At 43.7% G+C, this 21,112-nt stretch overlaps 1 protein-coding gene across 3 annotated transcripts in view; it reads right to left on the bottom strand.

Annotated features, from left to right (window-relative positions):
• FGR (FGR proto-oncogene, Src family tyrosine kinase) overlaps positions 1–7,535 on the bottom strand; it is an 833,064-nt gene extending 825,529 nt beyond the window's left edge. For all 3 annotated transcript variants that reach the window (XM_077295665.1, XM_077295664.1, XM_077295666.1), the window contains exon 1: positions 7,365–7,535. The gene's annotated coding sequence lies outside the window, so the exon portion shown is untranslated. The remainder of the gene's footprint in view (positions 1–7,364) is intronic.
• Between the last annotated feature and the right edge of the window lie 13,577 nt (positions 7,536–21,112).

The following is a 21,112-nucleotide window of genomic DNA, read 5'->3' as shown; positions in this document are numbered from 1 at the left end:
AATTGTTTTTGAAATTCAGAAACTTAGATCTATCTCCATAAAACAAATCAGGAATTGGTATTCTAGGCTCTAACATAGGATTCTGAACTACAAAATCCTGAATGCTTTGTACCCTTGCAGTGAGATGATCCAAACTAGAGGACAGACTTTGAATGTTCATATCTGCAGCTGAGTCCTGAACCACCCAGAGATTAAGGGGAGGAGAGAAGCAAAACACACTGCAGAGAAAAAAATATGAACTCAGGACTTCTCTTATCCCTCTTTTGTGAGGCATTAACACTTTCGGGCCAGCTCTACTGTTATGGTGCTGGTGGTTAGGAACACTTGGAATGACCTGATAGGTAAACCAGAAATATAGGACAAGCTCTGGGGATGTGGGAACTTTACTGACCGCAAACCTGATCCTATCACACACACTATAGGCAGCTGTGGAGCGTACCTAACTCTCCCTAGATGCCTCTTCACAGCCTGAGAGCTAGCTACCCCTAGAGAGAAACAAAAGCCTCACTTGCCTCAGAGAAATTTCCCCAAAGTAAGTCAGCCCCCCACAAATAATGATGGTGAGTTAAGAGGAAAATACAAACATAGGAATGAAAACAGGTTTTAGCAAAAGAGGCCCACTAGTACTAAATAGTATGAAGATAGCAAGGGAACTGTGCGGTCAGTATAAAATACTACAAAATATCCACGCAGAGAGTACAAAAGACCCTCACACCAATTCACGATGTGAGGGAGCAACTCTGCTCCCCAGAGCTTCCAGCTAGCAAGAAAATAGCATATAAGCAAGCTGGACTGAACTTATCATATACTGAGAAACATTTTCCAAAAGCAATGAGCAAAAATGAACTAGCATGAACTTAGCTTCTCCAGGAGGAGACAGGTCACACATGAAGTCCCAGAGAGAACTGAACCAATACTGAATACAATGACAGCTGGCAACAAGTAAAGATCTAGGTGAAGTTAAATAGGCAACCAGCACTGCAGAAAACGAGGCAGCTGGAGCCCAGCTAAAGACCAGCAGTATCACTCAAAGCCACCAGAGGGAGCCCACAAACAGAACTCAACAAAGTACCATTCACGACCACAGGAGGGAGCCCGAGAACGGAATTCACAACAGGGTAGCCAGTGTAATGACTGGCACAAGGTAGAGGCATCGGTGTAACGGTTGGTGAGGAATATGATCCTGGCAGCAGCATTCAGGACACATTGGAGCGGGGAGAGTTTGGTAAGAGGGAGGCCGATTAGTAGAGAGTTACAATAGTCCAGACGAGAATGAATAAGTGAGACAGTAAGAGTTTTTGCAGAGTCGAAAGTAAGAAAAGGGCGAATTCTAGAAATATTTTTGAGATGCAGATAAGAAGAGCGAGCCAGTGATCGGATGTGGGGGGTGAACGAAAGCTCGGAATCAAGGATGACCCCAAGGCAGCGGGCATGTTGCTTGGGAGTAATGGTGGAACCGCACACGGAGATGGCAATGTCAGGCAAAGGTAGGTTAGTAGAGGGAGGTAGAGGGAGAGAACACGAGGAGTTCAGTTTTTGACAGGTTCAGTTTCAGATAGAGGGAGGACATGATGTTAGAGACAGCGGTAAGACAATCACTGGTGTTTTCTAAGAAGGTCGGAGTGAAAGCAGGAGAAGAGGTGTATAATTGGGTGTCGTCAGCATAGAGATGGTACTGGAAACCAAATCTACTGATTGTTTGTCCAATAGGGGCAGTATACAAAGAGAAGAGGAGGGGGCCTAGGACTGATCCTTGAGGAACTCCAACAGTAAGGGGAAAGTGAGAGGAGGAGGAACCAGCAAAACATACACTGAAGGGTCGGTCAGAGAGATAGGAGGAGAACCAAGAGAGAACAGTGTCCTTGATGCCGATGGAGCAGAGCATAGTGAGGAGGAGCTGATGATCCACAGTGTCGAATGCTGCGGAAAATCCAAGAGAATTAGCATGGAGTAGTGACCATTAGATTTAGCTGTTAGTAGGTCATTAGAGACTTTAGTGAGGGCAGTTTCAGTAGAGTGTAAAGAGCGGAAGCCACATTGAAGAGGGTCGAAAAGAGAGTTATCTGAGAAATAGTGGGTAAGACGGGAGTGGACCAGGCGTTCCAGGAGTTTAGAGATGAAGGGAAAATTAGAGACAGGTCTATAATTAGCGGCACAGTTTTGGTCGAGGGAGGGTTTTTTAAGTAATGGATGTATGATGGCATGCTTAAATGAGGAGGGATTAATGGGGGGTTGATGGCACATGAGATATGTTGGAGTGATGAGGTCATGTGGGGAGGAGGGGGCAGAGGCGGGATTAAGGGGTCAGTATAAAAAGGGGAAGCCATATTAGTGGGGCAGCCATTTTAGGTACCCACGGGTTAGGTTACAAAGCTACCACCCTCCCTTTATTGTGGTTGAGGTTGTAGTCATGCTTAGATGAAGTCTTTAGTATAAGGGCTAATTTCGAATTCGGTTGACCATTGAATTTATGTTTATTTTGTCAATATGTCATGGCAGCGGGGGTGGGGGGGAAGGTCCTCGAAGTTGGTGGAAATAAAAACGGTGGAATGGTGGGGAAATCTCACGAGGTCCTGGACTCCCCTGGGTGAATTCGGATGGACGGGGTCTGTACAATCCTATGGAAGGTTTAATCAAGGGACCCGTGAATGGGTCAGTGGTTCGGCCAGGTTGGTTGTTATCTGCCCCCGAGCTGGTGTATGGCGGCTGGGGATAAGACTTAACCTGGGACCATGGTGGGTTTTGGGATATTTGTGGCATATGTGTTTTTGGGGCTTCGAGGACCATCCCTTTCGGGACTTTATTGTTAAACTGTTTTATTAAATGTTAATAAAAGGCTGCTGTGGCCATTTAATCCAATTTACGTTGTAGTGTTTTATTTGGAGATGATCACTATAACAAGTATTTTGGGGGCTGTGCGGGGAAGGGTTAAAAACTAAGTAACATCAGAAGCTACCATGAGTCATGGATACCCTCTGTCATGAGTTTCTAAATATTTAATTTTCAAAAATGTTTTCTACATTTGTTGGCAAATATCAGGAATGTACCAATGTCATGAATGCACATTATTGATCATATGTTGTGTGAAAAATAAAAAAAATGTTCTTTTTTTGTTGCCTAGTAATAAAAATAGTTTTGTGAAAAACAAAAATGTTGTTCCTGTTGTGTTTAGTTGGATCACCATTACTAAATAGTTTTAGGTAGCACCAAGTGATCAAATGCACAATCTAAAATATACAATATAAATAATGACGTAAATTGGGAGGACATAAGTTTTGCAACACAGGGAAATAAATGGCATTCGCAAGAAAAAATAACAACACAGGCAAAACATCATTTTTTGTTTAAACAAAAACTTTAATAATTACATTAAAAATGTAAAACAATTTTCGAGGGGAAACACATTGATATTATTTTGAAGAACAGCAAAGTCACTTAAAAACTACAATGGCAAAAAAACAATGCCTCATTGTAAAAAACATATATAACCTCACCCACAAGCAAAAAAACATAAGCCAAAGGAGAAATGGCCAAGATCAGTGTATTTATTAAGCTTTAAAGACCATACCTACTATATGTATATATATTTATTTTTTTAAAGCATCTTGGTTATAATGAAGGTCTTGCATGATGACAACTTTATGCACTTTCAATTCATCATCAGGAAAATTTCATCACAACAATCAGACAGAAGTAATCACACTTTTAAGAAATGCAAAACTACTGTATATCCTGTGAGCTTTGACACTTGACAGTTTTTATAGCTGTGCAAAAACAAAGGTTACCTTACATAGGCATTATCTATACATTGTGAGAAACCTTGAAATTAAACAGGTCCACAGGATGTGACCATTTCCTGTAGAGCATATTGAGCATGGACCACATTGCACAGGATGTATTAGCTTATTCTTCAGGTTAGTAGGTGTCTCTTGCTTTCCAAATAAATGTGCTATGCTTGGAAAATGATAAAATATCATGAATAGTCTCTAAAATAAAAAAAAAAATTTGCAGCACTCTGGTATGGCTAATTTTGGTGAACTTGTTGACACCATTGGGATTGCCGGATGATCATGCACACTGCCACACAGTCGGGAGAGCCCTGGTTTTTAGGGTAAGTGACTGCCTCAGCAGTCAGACCTCCAACTATCCCCTTCTCCACAATAGTTGCTATATTTCAAACTTGAGAATACCCCTTTACCGATGTTCCTAATAACATGCCTAAACATTTCTTTGCAGTATGACAGGGCACAATGTCCTACAAAAGAACCCACTGCCATAATAATGGTGTCTACAATGTTTAGATAGATGATATGTTAAATTAACGCACACATAAATGCCTGGGCTCATTGTTTACTAGCAGAACCCTGCCTGGAGCACTGGTGAGTGTCCTGCAGTACTTCTGCTGTTGTGAAACTACAACTCCCAGCATACACCATAAAAGCAGTTCGTGAGGGCATGCTAGGAATCAATGTTTCACAATAGTCACAGTTCTACAGGTTGCTGACCCTTGATCTGAAGCATCATATTGGCTGGGTTTCTTCCTGTAGTACAGAGTTTCCGAACTCCAGTCCTCAAGGATTTCCATAGTATTGCACAGGTAATAAATCCAGGACTGGAGTTCGGGATCACTGCTATAGTGCATCCTGGAGCCATCCCTTTCCCCTGAGTAAGTGACACAGAAGTACTCAGCTGTCCACATTCTGAAAAAAGGAAACGTGATTCATAAAGCAAGGCCGCCACCTTCCACTTCTCCATAGTTCTGCTATGAGCATTGAATGTCAATTGTAGACACTTCTGCGGTGGTCAGAGCAGGCCAGCATGAACTCTCCTACCAGACTGGAGCAACGTAGCCCCGAACACCACAAGCTATGAGTGCACTATGTGCATGGACACTTTTCTATCATTGCCAGCATTAACATTGCTTAATAATTTATGCTACAGTAGCGATTCAGTGGGATTGGACTGGACAAGCTAACCTATATTCTCCATGCATCAATGACATTTGCGCAGTCAAGACACTACTGGCTGCCTTTCCTTGGACCACTCTTGGCATTTACTAATCATTTTGTACCAGAAACATCCCACTATCTAGTCATAACGGTCCAACACAATGATGCAGATTTACTTTTCAAAATTTGTTAGAATGCTATGTGAAATTCAGCTGGAATTCGGGCGCACATGGTAAGTGTTTAGGCCTCCTTCAGAGGCTTGTAAGTCACAAGTGAGTTCTATCTGTATTGTACCCAATACAATCTACAGGGCTGTTCTCGTGCCTGTGTTATTCTACAGGTTACAAAGCTGTCCAGCCTTCTTACTGAAATAGCAGGTGCCATTAGAAAATGAACTTCATAGCTACTGGGAGCTGATGGCTTTCAGTCATAGAGAGTCATAGAGAGTACATAGGGAGCAGTGACTGTAAGCATGTCCTGCCACTTTATTATGAGATATTTAATTAATGGCACTATATGTGAGTAAAGTCAATAATTAATGTCCTTGATATGATATTTAAACATGCTTTTTTTTTATAAACCAGACAATCCCTATGTGATCTGTTTGTTTTGAGACTTTATAATTTCATTATTAGATCGATCCTCCTCATTGCAGACAATTTTGTTAATGAAGTAATGTTGTATAATTACTGTGTAAATTGTACAATTCCCTAAAATATGAAAGTTCTTTTTAATTTTACTAAAGTAGTAAAAGGTTTTGTAAATTTAATAATGTACATTTTATGCCTAAAACAATATTTAACAAGAAGTTTTGCTTTGTTCAATGCTTAAAGTGGTTGTCTGAGACTGCCCCTGCCAATCTGCTTTTCGTAGTGTTGGCGGCAGAAAGAACTGCTCAGTTAAGGAGTTGTGCATCACAACTGTACAGAGGCTGTGGCCGGGTTCTGCACATCCACCACCCTATTCAGTCAAAAGGGGGCGGATGTGCAGTACTCGGCCTCGACCACTATTACGTTAATGGAGCTGTACTGTGAAGCTCCACAACTGAGCACTTCCAGCCGTCGCCGATGATACGGGAACAGCTGATCACTGGGGGTGTTGGGTGTCGCACCCCCCCAGCGATCAGACATTGATGACCTATCCTTAGAATAGGCAATCAATGTTAAAGTCCTGGACAATCCCCTCAAGACAAATATGGCCACTGATAAACATTATATTTGACATATCATTCAGCTTTTACATCACTGTCCTGTACATGTGGCTTTAACAGTCTATGACAAAGCACCATGTGGTACGAGATTTTGCAATTACAAATTTTCTATTCTATCACAATTATGCATAGAGTTATGTGTAGATTATACAGCTTTCAGAGGGTTACATTGGCAGTCAAAACATGTAATTACAACTTTGGGGTCAGTTCAAATGGATTTGCTGAATTTAAGGCTAGGGCTACACGGTGACTTTGGTGGCGACACCTATGACACAACCAATGATTGCTTAATGCCGCTGCTACATTGCAGCACATTATAAGTGAACTGAGTCACATTGCGACCCTGAGAGTAACACGACCACGAAAAGCAAGTCGCAAAAAATCAAACAAGGTTAGACTTCTTGTAATTTGCTTATCGCAGTACCCTCTGTGTCACTTGTATTATTCTGTGATGTAGCAGCAGCACCGAATGAACCTTGGCCCCGTGACAGGTGTTGCAGCCCTAGCCACACAGTACAATAAATGTGGGTGGGTTACTGGGTTTCTGAAAACATCATCCACACCATACGGAGAAAAAAAATAAAAGAGGACTGAACATAGAACAGACTTTCAATTCTACAGCATGTCAATAATGTCACAGATTTGGTACAGATTTTTCCCCCAGATTGCACCTCTTAATTTCACCTTTAAACATTTATCAGTGAACTCACTGCACTGTCAGCGTTAAAATTCATATTAAAATATAACATATGACTTGTGGCAGTAAAAATCTGGCACATGTGGATACATAAATATATCCATCCTTGCTAAGAAGCAGTACTGAGTCACACCTTGTGCACATAGAGAAGGGTCCTGAATGGAGCTTTCCGCTATGGAATTCATATGCCCCAATATGGCATAAATATATGGGTTTCTCTGGTTGAGCATCCCCTTAAAGAATTTAATTAAAAGGTTAATCCAGTTTTAAAAAGTGAATGCCATATCACTTTCTGATCTGCTGTTCAGGAAACTGCAGCACATCCCAGTCATTGTATTCTAGATTTTAATATAACTTTCAGCCCATAGCATATAAAGTATAATTATATTTTTACCTTACTCTAGTTTATTTTGAGATAAGTTTTCCAGACCTCTATGGACACTGGAACAGCATCTCTCTTAACATGTCACCACATTGTACAGCACATTTACTGCAACTATCAGCTTACCTTTTAATGTGTGATGGCTTTCATCGGTTGGTCTTTCCTCTCTTCTTTCTTAAATTTGATCTTCCTTTCCCTTTTAAGTCTCCTGCTTTTCTATTAAACTACTTTTACATCTGTCTCCAAATTTTGGTCTGTCTATTTCACACACTTGTTCTTTCTCGGAAACTTCCTCCTTTCTAAGGTTCCTCTTTAACATCATAAAAGGAAATTAAACATTTAGAAACTGTACTGTGCATTCCCCAGTCCTAGGTATTAACTCAATGGCAATTTATGAAATATGTTTGAGAAATATGGGTAGTTACCGTATATTATGTACACCTATGCACAATTTTGTACATCATGGCATGGATTATATCATGTTTCTAGTGATGTGGTTTTGGTGCTCATGTACAAAGATGGAAGTGTTGCCAACGTTTCCCCTGAAAGACATGGGTATTATTGCAATGAATTTTATGTGCAACATGCTTAGTAATGTGTGTTATTAGTGATAAGTTGCGTTCTGCCCAGCAGAAGGGTGTTTATAGGGACGATTTGGGTTAATAGTTGGGACTGGCCCAGAGTGGAAAGGGCTAAAGTGAAAGGACAGAGACAGTTTCTTATTAGAAATCAGATAGGGCCAAGCTTGCAGCAGAAGCAGACCTATTGTCTGATAAGTAAGAAGAGCCGCATGACGTGGGTGGTGTCCCTGGGGTGAGGGAATGGAGACAAAGAGAGTACCTTGCAAAGTAGTTCCAATGCATAGACAAGAAGAGAAATTAAGTAATAGCCATAGTGGCAAAATACCTCCTCTAAGGGGAAAAAGAGGTTGATGCATAGAACTCTAACTTACTGACTTGACGAGGACATGGTTGGCTGCAACAGTTAATCTAGCTGATGGAGCAGGAACTGACACCATGGAGGGGATGATCGCTTGCCTAACTGGTGGTATGCTGTTTCCGAGCAAGTGCACACCATTGCAAGTGGTGTCATCATCCGTCCCGGACTGTGGTGAAGGCAGAAAAGTCAGAGTCAGACGGCATGAAGAAAAGGCTGAATGGTCAGGCAGTGAAGGCCACCGGGTCCAAAGGGGAAGAGCCAGATGCAGGACTGGAGCTGGGGCTTGGATCGAGGCCTGCAGAAGAGCCAAGCAACTGCTAGTCTTACAGGTTCAAGTGCCGAAGAGCTTCCCACCAAACCCTAAACCAGCCTCTACCTTGTAAAAGTGACTTATACCACCATGTCTCGATAGATCGCAGGATGTGACCTGTTGCCTGACCTTGGACTTCATTCTGACCATCCACCTGTTTAACCCATTCAGATCTGATTCATTATCCTCCCTGTACTCTGACCTCGGAATGTTACCTGACTACAGTTTTGTCTCTTCCTTCTGTTTATGATGTACCTTCCTGGCTTCTGACCTTGGACTCCTTGACCACAATGACTCAAGGCTTGGCTGTGAGAAGTGACTAGCATCATACAAAATAGTAATGGCCAATATCTCTATGTCTTTCCCTTACCATCAGTTTCATCTGAAGAAAATAAAGAGGAGGGAGACGACCTTATAAAAAATTATTCTTCAGGATGCACAATGTAATAGGAGTTATCAAAATTTCTCATTTCTCAGTATAACCTCCAAAACCAATGTAGCAACTGGCTGTGTGCCAACTTAGAAACAAGAACTTCCAATATGATCTGCGGCCACTGGGTAGATTCCCAGGTACCAAAGTGCTTGGGCTCCAGCCCCATGTCTCTAGTGATGTGCTCCAGCCTCATGTCTCCTGTGATGTGCTCCAGCTATAGGCTCATGCAGGACTGGTTTTAGACAAAGTGGAGCCTTGGGCAAAACTTTAAAATGGGGCCCCGAATGCTCACATATTGCACCATCACAAAGAAACATCTTGGTTGTATTTACATGTGCAGATTTCAGGTCACTAAACAAGTGTGATCAACAATAATGAAGTCGTTTGATGCTTGCGGAGCGCCCACTAGGGCTGTGGGGTACTCGGGCTGGGTCCGGTGGTCATTGCAGGGCTCTGGCAGTGCTCCTTCCTTGCACAAAAGCTGAGGTAGCAGTCCTGCTGCTGGGTTGTTGCCCTCCTACGGCCCCCTCCATGTCTCCTGGTGTACTGGCCTGTCTCCTGTTAGCGCCTCCAGCCTCTGGACACTCCCCAGACAGACACAGCAAACCTTCTTGCCACAGCTTGCATTGATGTGCCATCCTGGATGAGCTGCATTACCGGAGCCACTTGTGTGGGTTGTAGAGTCTCTCTCATGCTACCACGAGTGTGAAAGCACAACCAACATTCAAAAGTAACCAAAACATCAGCCAGAAAGCAATGGTAATGAGATGTGGTCTGTGGTCCCCACCTGCAGAAGCACTCCTTTATTGAGTGTGTCTTGATAATTGCCAATAATTTCCATCTGTTGTCTATTCCATTCACACAACAGCATGTGAAATTGATTGTTAATCAGTGTTGTCCTAAGTGGACTGTTTGATTTCACAGACATTTGATTTACTTGGAGTTATATTCTGTTGTTTCAGTGTTCCCTTTATTTTTTTAAATCCAAAAATCCGCTGTGCCCATGGTGCGGAAAATACAGCGCGGAAATGCTGCGCTGTATTTTCCGCAGCATGTCAATTCTTTGTGCGGATTTCGCAGCGTTTTACAGCTGTTCCTCAATAGGAATCCGCGGGTGAAATCCGCATAAAAAACACTGGAAATCCGCGGTAAATCCGCAGGTAAAACGCAGTGCCTTTTACCTGAGGATTTTTCGATTTTTTCAAAAATGGTGCGGAAGAATCTCACACGAATCCGCAACGTGGGCACATAGCCTTAGGGTTAGGGTTGGAATTAGGGCTAGGGTTGGAAATAGGATTAAGAATAGGCTTGTGGTTAGGGTTATGGTTAGGGTTAAGGGTGTGTTGGGGTTAAAGTTGTGGTTAGGGTTGGGATTAGGGTTAGGGTTGGGATTAGGGTTAGGGTTGTGGTTAGGGGTGTGTTGGGGTTGGGTTGTGATTAGGGTTATGGCTAGAGTTGGGATTAGGATTAGGGGTGTGTTGGGGTTAGGGTTGGGATTAGGGTTAGGGGTGTGTTGGGGTTAGTGTTGGAGTTAGAATTGAGGGGTTTCCACTGTTTAGGCACATCAGGGGTCTCCAAACGCAACGTGGCGCCACCATTGATTCCAGCCAATCTTGCGTTCAAAAAGTCAAATGGTGCTCCCTCCCTTCCGAGCCCCGACGTGTGCCCAAACAGTGGTTTACCCCCACATATGGGGTATCAGTGTACTCAGGACAAACTGGGCAACAACTATTGGGGTCCAACTTCTGTTACCCTTGGGAAAATAAAAAATTGCTTGCTAAAACATCATTTTTAAGGAAAGAAAAATGATTTTTTATTTTCACGGCTCTGCGTTGTAAACTTCTGTGAAGCACTTGGGGGTTCAAAGTGCTCACCACATATCTAGATAAGTTTCTTGGGGGGTCTAGTTTCCAAAATGGGGTCACTTGTGGGGGGTTTCTACTGTTTAGGCACATCAGGGGCTCTGCAAATGGAATGTGACGCACGCAGAACACTCCATCAAAGCCTGCATTTCAAAACGTCACTACCTCCCTTCCGAGCCCTGACTTGTGCCCAAACAGTGGTTTACCCCCACATATGGGGTATCAGTGTACTCAGGACAAACTGGGCAACAACTATTGGGGTCCAATTTCTCCTGTTACCCTTGGGAAAATAAAAAATTCTGGGCTAAAAATCATTTTTGAGGAAAGAAAAATTATTTTTTATTTTCACGGCTCTGCGGTATAAACTTCTGTGAAGCACTTGGGGTTCAAAGTGCTCACCACACATCTAGATTAGTTCCTTGGGAGGTCTATTTTCCAAAATGGGGTCACTTGTGGGGGAGCTCCAATGTTTAGGTACACGGGGGAATTTTTCATTCAAAAAGTCAAATGGCGCTCCTTCCCTTCTGAGCCCTGCCGTGCGCCCAAACAGTGGTTTACCCCCACATATGAGGTATCAGCGTACTCAGGACAAATTGGACAACAACGTCCATGGTCCAGTTTCTCCTTTTACCCTTGGGAAAATAAAAAAATTGTTGCTAAAAGATCATTTTTGTGACTAAAAAGTTAAATGTTCATTTTTTACTTCCATGTTGCTTCTGCTGCTGTGAAACACCTGAAGGGTTAATAAACTTCTTGAATGTGGTTTTGAGCACCTTGAGGGGTGCAGTTTTTAGAATGGTGTCACTTTTGGGTATTTTCAGCCATATAGAACCCTCAAAATGACTTCAAATGTGAGGTGGTCCCTAAAAAAAATGGTTTTGTAAATTTTGTTGTAAAAATGAGAAATCACTGGTCAAATTTTAACCCTTATAACTTCCTAGCAAAAAAAAAATTGTTTCCAAAATTGTGCTGATGTAAAGTAGACATGTGGGAAACATTATTTATTAACTATTTTGTGTCACATAACTCTCTGGTTTAACAGAATAAAAATTCAAAATGTGAAAATTGCGAAATTTTCAAAATTTTCGCCAAATTTTCGTTTTTTTTCACAAATAAACTCAGAAATTATCGACCTAAATTTACCACTATCATGAAGCCCAATATGTCACGAAAAAACAACCTCAGAATCGCTAGGATCCGTTGAAGCGTTCCTGAGTTATTACCTCATAAAGGGACACTGGTCAGAATTGCAAAAAACGGCAAGGTCATTAAGGCCAAAATAGGCTGGGTCATGAAGGGGTTAAAGGGATATTCCCAATTATTATACAATGGTGTAAATACGCTCAGTTATGGGGTAAATTCTCCTTCATCATTTTTACTGTCAAAGTGGCACTGCAGTACAGGGAGCTGCTCTGTTCACATGCATAGGGCAGTGTTGTACTTCCTTACACTACAGATAGATAGCAGTGCTACTGTGGAGGGGAAAAAAATGCTGCTGCCCCTGTTCTTTTGCAAGGTCCTGACAATGAGACCCCTTCTGATCAGTAACTAAAATACCATTATGTTTAATGTTGTGGGATCTCCTTTAGGCTGGAGTCACACACAATGTATAAAAAAATAAAAAATCAGTCCATTTTACATGGACGAGAATTGCAGAAATGTTCCCTGAACAGTGATCCGTATGTCATCAGTGTTCAGTGCGAGGATGTGATTTTTCTTGCATGTAAGCATCCGTATGGTGAGATTTTCTCGCCAGCTTGGAAAATGGACATATAAAATATATATATATATATATATATATATATATATATATATATATATATATATATATATATATATATATATATATACTTTTTTTTTCACATCTGTGTTCATCATCTCATTATGTACATTTTCATTTGATCAGCTTGATTTTCCTGAAATTGACTGCGCCCCCAACAACCAATGTGCGAAAATTTCGCACGAGCCAACTAGTCATAATGAATTTGGGGATGGGAGAAGACATTCAGATACTGAACATCCTCTGCCACCTCCTAATTCATTACAAGTCCTTGACAGCATCTTCTCCCATCTTTCAGTTCATTATAAAGTGTCCTATGCACCTTAACCCCTCCTCTCCCACTCACCAATAAATTTTAAGTCCCTGATAGCGTCATCCCCCATCTTACAATTCATTATGACACTATCAGGGACTTGGCACCTTCCTCCTCCACCCAATTCATTTTACTTCCATATCTAACCTCCTCCTCCCCCTGTTCATAAGTCCTTTGTACTCCCATCGCAATGCCCACCCCACTTATTGTCTTCTCCACCACCCCCTATCATTCTTTTCCTCCACCACATTGGTGTCTTCCCCCCCACCATCATTGTTCTCCCCCCACTACACCTAAGTGTCCTCTCCACCAGCTCAATGATTGTTCTCCTCCACCGCCCTCATCATTGTCCTCTCCACCACCCCTCAGTGTCCTCTCCCCAGTGTATTGGTTAAAATAACAACTAACATGCACCACCACTCACCTCTCTGACCATCTCCCTGCAACTTTCTCTGACACAGGTGTGTGCTGCTTGCTGATGTCATCAAGTAGCACGCACCTGTGTCAGGAAGAAAGCTTCGGGCAGTAAGCTGAGGAATGCTTCCTGCAGCTCCACTGCCATTTTCTCAAGATTGCCCAAACTTTACATGCCACGGTACATTAACCCCTTCGTGACATGCACCGTACTAGTACTGCGCTGCCGGCACTGCATTTGTGCCAGCCGCAGTACTAGTATGGCGCACCGATCACCGCGGTCTCGCGCTGAGCGCCGCGGTGATCGGGTGCGGGTGTCAGCTGTATATGACAGCTGACACCCCGCAGCAATGCCCACGATCGCCGCTAGTAGTGACAGCGGCATAGAGGGGGATCGCGCAGGGACGGGGGCTCCCTGCGCTCTCCCACCGGAGCAACGCGATGAGATCGCGTTGCTCCGGTGATCCGGAAGGAGTCCCCGGATCCAAGATGGCCGCGGGACTCCTTCCGGGTCATGAAATGACGTGGTTAGCCAGCGCCTGCTGAGAGTTGCTGAGAGCAGGCGCCGGAAAGCCTCCTGAACTTGCCTGTCAGATCGCTGATGTGACAGAGTGCTATGCACACTGTCAGATCAACGATCTGATCTAATACAGTGATCTCCCACCCTGGGACAATGGTAGAAAGTAAAAAAAAAAATAAAATAAAAATCCCCAAATAAAGAAAAAAAAAAACATTTCCCAGTAAATCCATTTATTTATGTAAATTAAAAAAAAACAATAAAAGTACACATATTTGGTATCGCCGCGTCCGTAACGACGCGCTCTATAAAACTATCCCACTAGTTAACCCCTTCAGTGAACACCGCAAAAAAAATAAATAAAAAACAACGCTTTATTATCATACAGGCGAACAAAAAGTGGAATAACACGCAATCAAAAAGACGGATATAAATAACATGGTACCGCTGAAAACGTCATCTTGTCCTGCAAAAAAAAAGCTGCCATACAGCATCATCAGCAGAAAAATAAAAAAGTTATAGCTCTCAGAATAAAGCGATGCAAAAATTTTTTTTTTTTATATATATAAAATAGTTTTTATTGTGTAAAAGCGCCAAAACATAAAAAAATTACATAAATGAGGTATCGCTGTAATCGTATTGACCTAAAGAATAAAGATGCTTTATCAATTTTACCACACGTGGAATGGTATAAACGCCCCCCCAAAAGAATTTCAGGAATTGCTGGTTTTTGTTCATTCCGCCTCCCAAAAATCGGAATAAAAAGCGATCAAAAAATGTTATGCGCCCGAAAATGGTATCAATAAAAACGTCAACTCGTCCCGCAAAAAACAAGATCTCACATGACTCTGTGGGCCAAAATATGGACAAATTATAGCTCTCAAAATGTGGTGATGCAAAAACTATTTTTTTGCAATAAAAAGCATGTTTCAGTGTGTGATGGCTGCCAACCATAAAAATCCGCCAAAAAAACGCTATAAAAGTAAATCAAACCCCCCTTCATCACCCCCTTAGTTAGGGAAAAATAATAAAATTTTAAAAAATGTATTTATTTCCATTTTCCCGTTAGGGCTAGGGTTAGGGTTGGGGTTAGGGCTGGGGTTAGGGTTAGGGTTTCAGTTAGAATTGGGGAGTTTCCACTGTTTAGGCACATCAGGGGCTCTCCAAACGCGACATGGCGTCCGATCTCAATTCCAGCCAATTCTGCTTTGAAAAACTAAAACAGTGCTCCTTCCCTTCCGAGTTCTCCTGTGCGCCCAAACAGTGGTTCCCCCCAACATATGGGGTATCAGCATTCTCAGGACAAGTTGGACAACAACTTTTGGGGTCCAATTTGTCCTGTTACCCTTGGGAAAATAAAAACGTGGGGGCTAAAATAACATTTTCGTGGAAAAAAAAATATTTTTTATTTTCACGGCTCTGCGTTATAAACTGTAGTGAAACACTTGTTGGTTCAAAGTTCTCACAACACATCTAGATAAGGGGGGTCTAGTTTGCAATATGGGGTCACTTGTGTGGTGTTTCTACTGTTTAGGTACATCAGGGGCTCTGCAAATGCAACATGACGCCTGCAGACCAATCCATCTAAGTCTGCATTTCAAACGGCACTCCTTCCCTTCCGAGCTCTGCCGTGCGCCAAACAGTGGTCCCGCTTCATGTATGTGGTATCAGCTTACTCAGGACAAATTGGACAATAACTTTTGTGGTCCAATTTCTCCTGTTACCCTTGGGAAAAAAAAAATGCGGGCTAAAACATCATTTTGTGGAAAGAAAAAATGATTTTTTAATTTTCACAGCGCTACATTCTAAACTTTAGTGAAACAATTGGGGGTTAAAAGTGCTCACCACACATCTAGATAAGTTCCTTAGGGGGTCTTCTTTCCAAAATGGGATCACTTGTGGGGGGTTTCCACTGTTTAGGCACGTCAGGGGCTCTCCAAACGCGACATGGGTTCCGATCTCAATTCCAGCAAATCTTGCATTGAAAAGTCAAATGGCGCTCCTTCCCTTCCGAGCTCTGCCATGTGCCCAATCAATGGTTTACCCCCAACATGTGGGGTATCAGCGTACTCAGGACAAATTGTACAACGACTTTTGTGGTCCAATTTCTCCTGTTCCCCTTGGTAAAATAAAACAAATTGGATCTGAAGTAAAAATTTGGTGAAAAAAAAAAGTTAAATGTTCAATTTTTTTTAAACATTACAAAAATTCCTGTGAAGCACCTGAAGGGTTAATAAACTTTTTAAATGTGGTTTTGAGTACCTTGAGTGGTGCAGTTTTTAGAATGGTGTCACTTTTGGGCATTTTCTGTCATATAGATCCCTCAAAGTCACTTCAAGTGTGAGGTGGTCCGTAAAAAAAATGGTTTTGCAAATTTTGTTGCAAAAATGAGAAATCGCTGGTCAACTTTTAACCCTTATAACTCCCTAACAAAAAAAAATGTTTCCAAAATTGTGCTGATGTAAAGCAGACATGTGGGAAATGTTGTTTATTAACTATATTATGTGATATAACTCTCTAATTTAAGGGCATAAAAACTAAAAGTTTGAAAATTGCTAAATTTTCATAATTTTCGTCAAAATTTTTTTTTTCACAAATAAATGCAAGTCATATCGAAGAAGTTTTACCACTATCATGAAGTAGAATATGTCCCAAGAAAACAATGTCAGAATCACCAGGATCCGTTGAAGCGTTTCAGAGTTATGACCTCATAAAGTGACAGTGGTCAGAATTGTAAAAATTGGCCCTGTCACTTAGGTGAAAACAGGCTTCGGGGTGAAGGGGTTAACACTAATGTACAAGTGCTTCCCATTAAAATTAGAATATCCTCAAAAAGTTTATTTCAGTTCTTCAATGTAAAAAGTGAAACTCGTATATAGCATCATTAGTGTTCTATTTCAAGTGTTTTTTTTTTTTTTTTTTAATATTGATTATTATGGCTTACAGCCAATGAAAACCCAAGTCATTATCTCAGTGAAGTATTAACAAAATAACACCTGCAAAGGCTTCATAAGCATTTAAAAAGGTCCCTTAGTCTGTTTCAGTAGGGTCCACAATCATGGGGAAGACTGCTGACTTGACAGATGTCCAGAAGGCAGTCATTGACACACTCCATAAGGAGGGTAAGCCACACAAGGTCACTGCTAAAGAAGCTGGCTGTTCACAGAGTGTTGTATCCAAGCATATTAATGGAAAGTTGAGTGGAAGGAAACAGTGTGGTAGAAAAAGGTGCACAACCAACCAGGATAAGCGCAGCCTTGAAAGGATTGTTAAAAGGCCATTCGAAATTTGGGGGAGATTCACAAGGACTGGACTGCTGCTGGAATCATTGCTTCAAGAGCCCCGACAGTCGTATCCAGGACATGGGCTACAAGTGTCGCATTCCTTGTGTCAAGCCACTCATAACCAATAGACAACGCTAGAAGTGTCTTACCTGGGAGAAGGAGAACTGGACTGTTGCTCAGTGGTCCTAGGTGGTTTCAGATTAAATTAAATTTTGCATTTAATTTAAAAATCAAGGTCCCAGAGTCTGGAGGAAGAGTGGAGAGGTGCACAATCCTAGCTGCTTGAGGTCTAGTGTGAAGTTTCCACAATCCATGATGGTTTGGGGAGCCATGTCATCTGGTGTAGGTCCACTTTTTTTTAGCAAGTCAGCGCAGCGCAGGAAATTAAACAGCACTTCATGCTTCCCTCTGCCGACAAGCTTTTTAGAGATGGAAATTTCCCTCTCCAGCAGGACTTGGCACCTGTCTACACTGTCAAAAGTACCAATACCTGGTTTAAAAACCAACAGTATCACTGTGCTTGATTGGCCAGCAAACTCGCCTGACCCCATAGAGAATATAAGGGGTATTGTCAAGAGGAAGATGAGACACCAGACTCAACAATGCAGATGAGCTGAAGGCTGCTGTCAAAGCAAACTGGGCTTCCTTAACACCCCAGCACACAGGCTGATCGCCTCCATGCCACATCACATTGATGGAGTAATTGATGCAAAAGGAGCCCCAACCAAGTTTATTCAAAAGGCATAATCTGCTCTCGTTAGAAAAAAAAACAAATGAATAGCTTTTTCTGGCACAAAGCAACAAACAGGAAAAAAAGGTACACAGTCCTTGTAGTACAGCGGGTCCGCCCGCACAGGTCAGTGTCTTTTACAACACACAATGGAGGTCTCCACACCTCCGGCCACAGCCACTGAATGAGGCAATTAGCCTCCATTTTATTCACCAAAACACGCCCCTTGTGTGGGATATGTGAGTGGTCATTCCCACCCATCTCTTATGACCGCTTGTAAAATCTGGCCCTGGAGCAGCCCAAAACAATCCTCTCAGCACTCTGATATCTCTATCTATATCAGCCAGACAAGTCCTTGAGGGGAGGTATGTGAACTCAGAGGTATGCTCCAACACATAAAGTGCTGAGAGGATTGTTTTGGGCCGCTCCAGGGCCGGATTTTACAAGCGGTCATAAGAGATGGGTGGGAATGACCACTCATCGGGTATTCTAGAATATGTATGTAGTTTATTTACGAAGATTTCAGAATAATGCAATGAATACACAGGATTTGGTCACGACTGGCCGGCCGATCAGTGAAGCCAGGGCCGGCTGCAGGTTTTTGAGGGCCCCGGGCGAAAGACTCACAGCCCTCGCAGTGTGTATATAGCACAGCCCACGCAGTATGTGTGTGTGTATAGCACAGCCCACGCAGTGTGTGTGTGTGTATAGCACAGCCCATGCAGTGTGTGTGTGTGTGTGTGTGTGTATAGCACAGCCCACGCAGTGTGTGTGTGTGTATATAACACAGCCCACGCAGTGTGTGTGTGTATATAGCACAGCCCACGCAGTGTGTATATAGCACAGCCCACGCAGTGTGTATAGCACAGCCCACGCAGTGTGTATAGCACAGCCCATGCAGTGTGTATAGCACAGCCCACGCAGTGTGTGTATAGCACAGCCCACGCAGTGTGTGTATAGCACAGCCCACGCAGTGTGTGTATAGCACAGCCCACGCAGTGTGTGTATAGCACAGCCCACGCAGTGTGTGTATAGCACAGCCCATGCAGTGTGTGTGTATAGCGCAGCCCACGCAGTGTGTGTGTGTGTATAGCACGGCCCACGCAGTGTGTGTGTGTATAGCACGGCCCACGCAGTGTGTGTGTGTGTGTGTGTATAGCACGGCCCACGCAGTGTGTGTGTGTATAGCACGGCCCACGCAGTGTGTGTGTGTATAGCACGGCCCACGCAGTGTGTGTGTGTGTATAGCACGGCCCACGCAGTGTGTGTGTGTGTATAGCACGGCCCACGCAGTGTGTGTGTGTGTATAGCACGACCCACGCAGTGTGTGTGTGTATAGCACGGCCCACGCAGTGTGTGTGTGTGTGATGTGTGTTGATGTGTTGGGGGCGGGATTGTGTGGTGATGTGTTGGGGCCGGGATTATGTGTGGTGATGTGTTGAAGGGGCGGGATTATGTGTGGTGATGTGTTGGGGGGCGGCATTATGTGTGGTGATGAGGTGGGGGGGCGGGATTATGTATGGTAATGTGGTGGGATTATGTGTGGTAATGTGGTGGGGGGCGGGATTATGTGTTGTAATGTGGTAGGGTGGCGGGATTATGTGTGGTAATGTGGTGGGGGGGTGGGGCGGGATTACGTGTAGTAATGTGGTGGGGTGGCAGGATTATTTGTGGTGATGTGGTGTGGGGTGGGATTATGGTGGGGGGTGGGATTATCTGTGGTAATGTGGTGGGGGGCGGGATTATGTGTGGTAATGTGGTGGGGGGCAGGATTATGTGTGGTAATGTGGTGGGGGGCGGGATTATGTGTGGTAATGTGGTGGGGGGCGGGATTATGTGTGGTAATGTGGTGGAGGGCGGAATTATGTGTGGTAATGTGGTGGGGGCGGGATTATTTGTAGTAATGTGGTGGGATTATGTGTGGTAATGTGGTGGGGGGTGGGATTATGTGTAGTAATGTGGTGGGATTATGTGTAGTAATGTGGTGGGATTATGTGTGGTAATGTGGTGGGGGGTGGGATTATGTGTAGTAATGTGGTGGGATTATGTGTGGTAATGTGGTGGGGGGTGGGATTATGTGTAGTATTGTGGTGGGGTGGCGGGATTATGTGTGGTAATGTGGTGGGGGGGCAGGATTATGTGTGGTAATGTGGTGGGGGGCGGGATTATGTGTGGTAATGTGGGGGGCGGGATTATGTGTGGTAATGGGGTGGGGGCGGGATTATGTGTGGTGATGTGTTGGGGGCGGGATTGTGTGGTGATGTGTTGGGGGCAGGATTATGTGTGGTGATGTGGTGGGGGGGCGGGGTTATGTGTGGTGATGAGGTGGAGGGATTATGTGTGGTAATGTGGTGGGGGGAGGGATTATGTGTTGTAATGTGGTGGGGTGGCGGGATTATGTATGGTAATGTGGTGGGGGGCGGGGCGGGATTATGTGTAGTAATGTGGTGGGGTGGCAGGATTATTTGTGGTGATGTGGTGGGGGGGCGGGATTATGGTGGGGGGCCAGGATTATCTGTGGTAATGTGGTGGGGGGGCGGCATTATGTGTAGTAATGTGGTGGGGTGGCGGGATTATTTGTAGTGATGTGGTGGTGGGGCGGGATTATGGTGGGGGCGGGAATATCTATGGTAATGTGGTGGGGGGCGGGATTATGTGTGGTGATGGGTTGGGGGTGGGATTATGTGTGGTAATGGGGTGGGATTATGTGTGATAATGTGGTGGGGTTGGGATTATGTATAGTAATGTGGTGGGGTGGCGGGATTATGTGTGGTAATGTGGTGGGGGGCGGGATTATGTGTGGTAATGTGGTGGGGGCAGGATTATGTGTGGTAATGGGGTGGGATTATGTGTGATAATGTGGTGGGGTTGGGATTATGTATAGTAATGTGGTGGGGTGGCGGGATTATGTGTGGTAATGTGGTGGGGGGCGAGATTATGTGTGGTAATGTGGTGGGGGCGGGATTATGTGTGGTGATGGGGTGGGGGCGGGATTATGTGTGGTAATGTGGTGGGGGGGTGGGATTATGTGTGGTAATGTGGTGGGGGCGGGATTATGTGTGGTGACGGGGTGGGGGGTGGGATTATGTGTAGTAATGTGGTGGGATTATGTGTGGTAATGTGGTGGGGGCGGGATTATGTGTAGTAATGTGGTCGGGTGGCGGGATTATGTGTGGTGATGTGGTGGGGGGGCGGGATTATGTGTGGTGACGTGCTGGGGGGTGGGATTATGTGTGGTAATGTGGTGGGAGGCGGGATTATGTGTAGTAATGTGGTCGGGTGGCGGGATTAT

Source organism: Ranitomeya variabilis, chromosome 3, assembly GCF_051348905.1.
Source record: "Ranitomeya variabilis isolate aRanVar5 chromosome 3, aRanVar5.hap1, whole genome shotgun sequence".
NCBI lineage: Eukaryota > Metazoa > Chordata > Amphibia > Anura > Dendrobatidae > Ranitomeya > Ranitomeya variabilis.
Note: the sequence above shows the minus strand (reverse complement) of the source record. Positions and strands in the feature narration are given on the sequence as shown.